The sequence below is a fragment of the Ranitomeya imitator genome, chromosome 6, assembly GCF_032444005.1.
Source record: "Ranitomeya imitator isolate aRanImi1 chromosome 6, aRanImi1.pri, whole genome shotgun sequence".
In the NCBI taxonomy this organism is placed as follows: Eukaryota; Metazoa; Chordata; class Amphibia; order Anura; family Dendrobatidae; genus Ranitomeya; species Ranitomeya imitator.
This window is the reverse complement of record NC_091287.1, coordinates 526,545,218-526,554,314: the sequence shown is the minus strand read 5'-3', so window position 1 is coordinate 526,554,314 and position 9,097 is coordinate 526,545,218.

The window sequence follows — 9,097 nt, the reverse complement described above, 5'->3', positions numbered from 1 at the left end:
ATGTTAAATGCGACCGGTGTCCCGACTGAGTTGGCAAAACCCAACAATAACAATGATTTTTTGGGGGCTGCTGTTCATGTACATGCAAAAATAACCTGACCCTATTACACACATTTTGCTTCTATTTAATGTTAATTTGGCTAGCTTGTTTTAGGAATGATTAGGCTACACCTTTTTCTGCAAATTGAGAATCAAATGCTCAGCATTCTTTCACAGGGGCCTACCGGAGGATTATCCTTTTCCCCTGTGGGGCAGTCCGAGCCTGAATTTGACCATAGATTTTATTTCTTTGTTTTTTGGTGGTTATTTATTGTTTAGTGGGTTATTCTCAACATTATCACCTATCCAGAGGTTATCACCTATCTGACTACTGGGACACCCCCTGATTCTGAGACCACCAATTTTCTATGGAAGATAGCTCATTTCAGGGCTCAGAGATGATCCATCCGGTCATTTCAGAGCCCCGGTAGAAGTCCCAGGAGTTGGACCCCAATGATCGGCAAATCACCCAAGCAGTTGGACTCCACTAATCTGCAAGTCACCCAAATGGTAGATGATAACATTTATCATTGATACTAATTCTTTAAATTTGATCCTGTAATTTCAGTGAAGGAAATGTGTCTACAAAAAAAGATGCTACACCTTTGCATACAGATATGTCCTTATTTCCTTTTAGTCTTGGCTCAACATATCCCAAGGTGAGTCATGGCATGATGTGAGCAACTTTTTTTTTTAAAAATGTAAATTTGCGATACTCTCTTGAGAGATGTTTATACTATATGTGTCCAGTCTGTGCTTGTGAGCAGAATAGAAGAAAATATCCGGCATGTGTTTCACCTTGATTTAATTTTTAATGAAGTGTTAAAAGGAAGCTATAGTCAAAAATTGACCAATTGTAGAAATCGTTTATGCATTAAATGTACTGATGGGCAAACCCCTGGATGTTTGGGTTCGGGATCAGCCGAATAGTTTAAAAAAAAGTTCAGTTCTGGTACCAGAACAGTACCAGAACTCAGATCCCGTTCACATGAATGGGGGGCCCAAACATCTATCTGCATGACAACATGGCAAACACTGCCTCTGATCGGCGGTAGGATCATTAGTATTACCAACGGTCAGAGTGGCGTGGCTTCCACGCTCTCAGATGACAGCATGAGCCCACAGCTGTGATCTGAGGTAAAAAGTTTACCTCCGGTCACAGGACATGGCTGATGGGATTGCTACTCCCATCAATTTATGCCTGCTGTCGCTGAAAAGAGAGAAAGCAAGCGGCGGCAGATGGGATTAATCATCAGCTGGTGCCTGCTCTATAAATACATTAAAAAAAGACGGGGGTTCCCTTGTATTTTTGATAACTAGCCAGGCAAAACTGAGGTTCCCCCTATTTTTGACAACCAGCCAAACTAAAGCAGACAGGCATGTATTGTCAGGCTGGTAAGGGGCCATGGATATTGTCTAAAAATAGCAGCCTACAGCCATCCCAGAAAAGGTGAATCTACAAGATGCACCAATACTGGCACTTTGTACAGCACTTCTCATTTGCCCTGTGGCGGTAGCAAGTGGTTTAATATTTGTGAGGGTGATGTCACCTTTCTATTGTCAGGCGACATCAAGCCCACGGGTTAGTAATGTAGAGACGTCTGTAAGATGCCTAGCCATTAGTAATCCAATAGTCATATAGTAAATAAACAGACAGCCATAATAAAAAGACTCAGTTGTACTTTTTTATTTAAAAATAACAAACACAGTTACGGTATAGTCACCTTACACCCATTCTATTGAAGCCCTTGTCTCCTGTAAAAAAACAGAAAATAATAAAGAACAATAATACTCTCCTAATGTCTTTTGAAGCCCTGTTCTCCTGTAAAATAAAACAAAAATAAAAAACAACCATATCCCTCACCTGTCCAATGTTCTGCCCCATGCATTAACCCATGTCTGCAATAAATGGTTTTCAACCTGGACGGTGCCAAGATGTGACCGTCCAGGCTAGAAACCACAGGAAAAGGAACCGCAGTCTCAGTGACTAGCGGTGATGTCATGGAGGTAACCGCAGGCCACTGAGGCTGCATTCCCAGCAGGGCCAATAAAAAAGTCTCACAGCGCAGCGCCGAGCTCAGTGACTTCATTGCTGTTCACCAGTGAGCTCAGCAGTGCGGTGAACTCACTGAGTTCATTCGAGTTTCCTCACTGAGCTTATCTAATAGATGCGCCTTTTCTGTGGCGGCTGTGTGCTGCTATTTTTAGGCTGGGGGCCAATATCCATGGCCCCTTACCAGCCTGAAAATACCATCCCCAGTTGTCTGCTCTAGCTTGGCTGGTTCTTAAAAATGATGGGGACTCCATGCTATTTTTTTAAATTATATAGTTAAATAATTGAAATAAAAGCTTGGGGACCCCTCTGTTCTTGATAACCAGCCTTGCTAAACTTGACAGCTGAGGATTCAGCCCACAGCTGTCAATTTTGCCTGGCTGGTTATCAAAAATATAGGTGTACCCACGCAATTTTGTAAATTTATTTATAGCGCATGTGCCAGCTAATGAATACTCCCATCAGCTGATGCCTGCTGTCGCTGTTATCAGTACTCTCATCAGATGAAGCCTCTGTGACCGGAGGTAAACTTTTTATCTCCAGTCACAGCTGCAGGCTCACACTGTCATCTGACAGCGTGGGAACCATAACGTTAAGACAGGCAATATTCATCTTACTGCTAATCAGAGCAGTGGGTGTTTCTTGTGATGTCATGCAGATGACAGTATGAAAAACATCCGATGTTCGGGTGGCCGAACGTGAACAGTAACGCGGACTTCCTGGAAAGTCTGTGTTCGGGGTCCATGCCCGAACAGTAGGTGTTCGGTGCGAACCCCAAACTTTACTGTTCCGTTTCGCCCAGCTATAGCTACATACATTTAAAAAAAATGAAGTTTTGGAAAAATAAATGTTTCATTATTATCAAGATCCATATTATAAAAAAATAGTAATCCTTCAATTTTTGCAATAGCCACAGTGACTTTCTTAGGCTATGTGCACACGTCAGGATTTCTGGAAGAAATTTTCCTGCCAGAAATCCGCATGCGTTTTTTTTCACATTTTTTATGCGTTTTTGCACGTTTTTGATGCGTTTTTGATGTGTTTTTTCTTGCGTTTTTTTCCAAATGCATAGAATAGCTGGAAAAACGTAAAAAAATCGCAAAATTAATGAATATGCTGCTTTTTTTACCGGAAAAAAACGCATCATGTGCACAAAAATTGCAGAATGCATTCTAAATGATAGGATGCATATGTCTGCAGTTTCTAATGCGGTTTTATCACGTTTTTATCGTGAAAAAAACACGAAAAAAACGCGAAAAAAACTGAACGTGTGCACATACCCTCAGACTTATACTTCCTGCCTTTTCAGGGAGACTTTTCAGCAGATTTTTTTTATCACCAGTGTCATGATTACAATGACAGGTAAGACCTCTATTCAAAATTGATAATACAGGATCCTCCAATCACAGTAGGCGATATCACAGCTGATGGGAAAAATCGTTAATCTTGTCCAGCACTCGATTTCCAAATTTCCAAGCGAAAAAAAAGCTTTATTGATCCATTAAAAAGATACTAAAAATGCTCAAGTTTATAAATAGGACATCCTGAAAAAAATCCTATGCATTTCAAACCTTTAAATATGTACCGTTGTTAGTCATGGAATGCAATGAAGGATTTTTTTTTTTCAGGAAGTCATGCATTTTAAGTTTTGTGTTTTTTTGTATCTTTTTAAAGGATAAATAAAGCTCTTTTTCACATAAAAATTTGGAGATTGCGTGCCGGACAGGATTACTGTTTTTTCACATGTGTTCTATTATCCTTCCAAATGGGATTCAGTACCCATGCACATCCGGAGAGTTCAAAGCTTTTTCATCAGGTGAGCTAAACATTTCTTTTTTTTTTGTGAATGTCGCAGATAATCCTGCTTGACACGCTCGTTAGATGCTTCAGTACAAAAGATAGGGTCGGGATCCGACCATGGTGGATAATGTACATGTGTTGTTTCCTTAAACAATAGAGAGTCTAAGTAGGCCCCAGTGGCCAGTGTCAAAATTGGAATAGTTCCATTTTTCTTTCAATACAGATTGTAGTATGTAAAAAAAATAAAAACGTTGGAAAAAATACATTTAACACAAAAACATTAAGCAATAATAGGTCATTCTTTCTATTAAGTGATGTTCACATTTAATTATTTGATTATTTTCGGTATATGCAATGCAGAGGCTCTCCATGCCTATACTGAACATATCTGTGAGTATTCCTGCAAAGATAGTTGTGGTAAAAAAAACTGATATAGAATAATAAGTATTTAGAGCAAAGTAGATTGATGTCTATGCTGCCAGTCAGTTTTGGACTGGACTGCTTTGAGGCTCAGGGTCTTCCATCTAGCTTTACAGATCGGGTGCATGCCCTATTTAGTCATGGGGAGTACTAGCTGTCCTTTGGGAGATTCAGCTTATTGGGAACCTTAGATTTCCTTGTTTCCTGGGAGCAAAGTTAGGTAAGTTATCTCTCCTCCACTGTAGTACCATCTATAGGTAGCAACCATGCAAGTTAATGTGTGACCTCTGGTAGGCTTTGTCCACCGTCAACTGGCTAAATGGACCCAGGTTGCTGGAAAAATTAAAAAAAAAAGGACCAAGACTCATCTATCTGACCCTTGCTGCTTTTCTGTACTGTTAAGGGGTACCCTGCTGCTTTCCTGGATTTCATTGGGTGACTTTTGGCCATGGCGTCAGGTGACCACTGCAGCCAATCACCAGTCGTCACTGAGCCATTGGAGGACACCACAAAACTATCTGGAAACTCAAGTAGAAGTATAGAGGACTAGCTGTGGTCTGGTTATTATTCCTTTTTATTTTTACTCCACCCTGGCCCAACATTAACCTGTCTTAAAGTAATTGACAACTCCATTAAAGGGATTGTGTACTACTTAAAAAAAAATGTTATCAATGTCCCCAGGGTGCTTAGAAAATTAAGAAAAAAAAAACATACTCAATTACCGGACCAGTAATGCTTCTCTAGTCTGCTGCTGGTTGCCCCCAACAGGCTCATGACTTGGGTGGGAGTCAGCGCCGCAACGCAACAGCTGTAAACAATCAGTGACTGCCGACTGGCTGCAGTGGTGACATTCTCTTCAAGCTAGAAGGACAGTAAGCTGATATGGACTTTTTCTTTTTTTCAATCATTCTGAGGCTGAAAAAGCTGTTTAAAGTTGTGAACAACCCTTTTAAGGTGACCAACGTCAAATGGCTCTCCCAGTCATGATTCACTAGTGTGACAGACATTTTTATAACTCAAATGACCTACTCAGTCAGGACAGGTTTTTATAAATGGAAGCTGTGATCAGAAAATTACTTACAATTTAAATTATGCTTTTGTGTTATATGTACTTTAAAAAAAAAAAAAAATTAGCAATTTTTTTTATATCTTTAACCCATTAGCACCCGGGCCATTTTCCGGTTTTGAATCTTTGTTTTTCACTCCCCTTCTTCCCAGAGCCATAACTTTTTTATTGTTTGGTCAAAGTGGGGACTTATTTTTTGCGTGACAACAAGTTGTACTTTTAAACAACACCATTGGTTTTAACATACTGTACATTTTACTGGAAAACGGGAAAAAAAATTTCCAAGTGCGGTGAAATTGCAAAAAAAGTGCAATTCCACAGCTGTTTTTTTTGTTTTGTTTTTACCATGTTCGCTAAATGCTAAAACTGATCTGCCATTACAATTCTCCAGGTCATGACGAGTTCACAGACACCAAATATGTATAGGTTCTTTTTTATGTAAGTGGTGAAAAAAAATCTAAAATGTGTTCAAAAAACAACATGGGCACATGTCAGCTGTATAGATAATAATAATAATCTTTATTTTATTCCGCAGCGCTTTACAGTTTGCACACATTATCATCGCTGTCCCCGATGGGGCTCACAATCTAAATTCCCTATCAGTTTGTCTTTGGAATGTGGGAGGAAACCGGAGTACCCGGAGGAAACCCACGCAAACACGGAGAGAACATACAAACTCTTTGCAGATGTTGTCCAAGGTGGGGTTAGAACCCAGGACCCCAGCGCTGCAAGGCTGCTGTGCTAACCACTGAGCCACCGTGTTGCCCAATCAGCATGTCATGTGCCCGGAAACATGTTGGAAAGAGGTTAATATAAAATAATTAACACAATCTTGCAATTTTCAGCCTGGTCACCAGGGAATTATTAAGGTGCCTTCACACTAAACAACTTCACAATGATATCGCTAGCGATCCGTGACGTTGCAGCGTCCTGGCTAGCGATATCGTTGTGTTTGACACGCAGCAGCGATCAGGATCCTGCTGTGATGTCGTTGGTCACTGCAGAAAGTCCAGAACTTTATTTAGTCGCTGGACTCCCTGCAGACATCGCTGAATTGGCGTGTGTGACGCCGATTCAGCGATGTCTTCACTGGTAACCAGGGTAAATATCGGGTTACTAAGCGCAAGGCCGCGCTTAGTAACCTGATGTTTACCCTGGTTACCATCGTAAAAGTAAAAAAAGCAAACACTACATACTTACCTTCTGCTGTCTGTCCCCGGCGCTCTGCTTCTCTGCACTCCTCCTGCATCCTGTGTCACCATCGGCCAGCCGGAAAGCAGAGCGGTGACGTCACTGCTCTGCTTTCCGGCCGCTGTGCTCACAGTCAGTGCAGGAAAGCAGAGCGCCGGGGACAGACAGCTGAAGGTAAGTATGTAGCGTTTGTTTTTTTTACTTTTACGATGGTAACCATGGTAAACATCGGGTTACTAAACGCGGCCCTGCGCTTAGTAACCCGATGTTTACCCTGGTTACCGGCATCGTTGGTCGCTGGAGAGCGGTCTGTGTGACAGCTCTCCAGCGACCAAACAGCAACGCTGCAGCGATCGACATCGTTGTCGGTATCGCTGCAGCGTCACTTAGTGTGAAGGTACCTTTAGACTCATGTTTTCAGCAGGCTCCTTATCATCAGAGGCAGTATTAGAATGACTGATAACATCTCTATACACAGCTGTTAACACAGGATCCACCAGTATTACAGCTTCCCTGCTCCTCTTTCCTTTGGAATGACCTTTGCACCCGCTCATTAGATGCTTTAATACAAATGATAGGGTCGGCGTCTGACCATTGTGGCTAATGTAATTGTGGATTTCCTGGAACTAAAGGAAGTTGAGACTAACAAAGCCACAGTGATCAGTGTGAAAATTGTAAGGTTTTTATTTTGTATCCTTCATACAGTTTGTGATGAAAAATCATTTGCCGGTTTCTGAGGCGGGAACAGATGATATGTATGAGGTACACATACTCCTGGCCTGAGCCAGTTCAGTGGGTGTGACCTTGCTGCTTATACTTGTTGGGAGCGAGGGCGTGCCCTCTAGTTGACCACATCCACTAGACAGCGGTGTCATCTGTCGGGGCGCGGCCTCGCTCAATTCAAGTGTATGGGCCAAGGCAGCACCCACTAGACGGGCTCTGGCCGGGAGTTTGTATAACACATACATGCTCTCTGTTCATGAACCAGCAAATGGCTGCAGCACACAGAGATTTGGACCAGTGAAATCTCTGGGCACAGTCAGATGGTCGTATCAATTGGACCAAGACCAGACTGCACTTCTCGGATTGGCTGGTGGCTCTCCCAACCTGTCGGCCAGTTCTTGACAGCTTTATATATTTCAATGCAACTGTCATGCTCGGGTGAGGAGAGCCACGACCACTCCATGCACTGTGGTCCGATCTCAGCTAGGTTTATACAGCTGCCTGACTGCGCTCTATGACTGGTGTATGCAAAGTCATTCTTAATGAATCAGTCTCTAAAAGTCTTTTTTACACGGGCAAATGTTGTGCCCACAAAAACGTTGATCGACAAACATAGCAAATGAATCGGTGCTCGTCATTTCCTTTCATTTCCATCTGAACAAACAATTGTTTGGATATTCGCTTGTGCTTATAGAGTTTTTTAGGCGTTAAATATGTGCTGGCGAGAAGCAATTATTTTTAGGCGGCATAAATATATCATTGTGCCAACGAGGAAATATTTGCTTCTTTGTTGATTGTTGGATGAGATTGGGATAGGAATGAAGGTTCAAACATTTGCTCAGCCGATCATCGACCTGTTTAAATAAAGACATTCCTAAAATAAAGCCCTTGTTTACAGAATCAATTTGCCGCTGGTCGTTAAATATTTAATAGCCTGTTTATATCGGCAGACCACGCTTTGCAACAGTCAGTTCATTGACCATAATTTTCCATTGTACTCAACAGTACAGGTCCTATTTGCACAGGACAATGTGCTGCCGAGAAGAACACAAAAAATCGTTTCACACAATGAACTTGCTTTTTAATCATTCGACCATTGATCGCCAGCCTGTTTACACTCCATGATTATCCGCAGTCAAGGAGCTTGTTCACAAAAATCTTTTTGCAATTGCACCCTGAGTCATGTGTAAATTATATTTGGTTTTATTCTTCTTGACCTTCTTGATGGTGCTTGTACATCTGGCGATGACATCTGCATCTAACCCCTTTAGATGCCATGATCAGTAGCAGCATTGCATCTAAGTGGTTTTACAGACGGAGTGATTTGAAGGCTGTGGTCATCGCTCCCTTTTTCGTCTAATAAGAGCAGTCCCCATACTGTTCTGATTATAGGCTAATTAAGGCCTCATTCAAATGCCTGCTTTTCACGTACATGTTCTATCCTTTGCTTTTCAATGATAAAGCACATACCCATTATAATATAATGTTGATCTGAGTGACGAATCAAACTCCCATCACTGCAAATCTATGGTTCCGTGAAAAACTCGTAGAGCACACGGATGCCAACCTTGTTCCATCCTCAAGTCAGTTTTTCATTGACTTCTTGAAAATGCTGAAAAACTTCCATCAGTTTTTTTTTCATCTGAGAAAAACTGATAAATCACTCATCGTAAAAAAAAAAAACTTAAAAAAGTGTCACAGTGAGGAGTAAGATAGGGTCCAATATGTAGCATTTTTTTTTTTGTCAAATTTGAATTTTTGGTCCGTTTCTATTTTCATCACCAATTTCTCATATGCAAAAACAA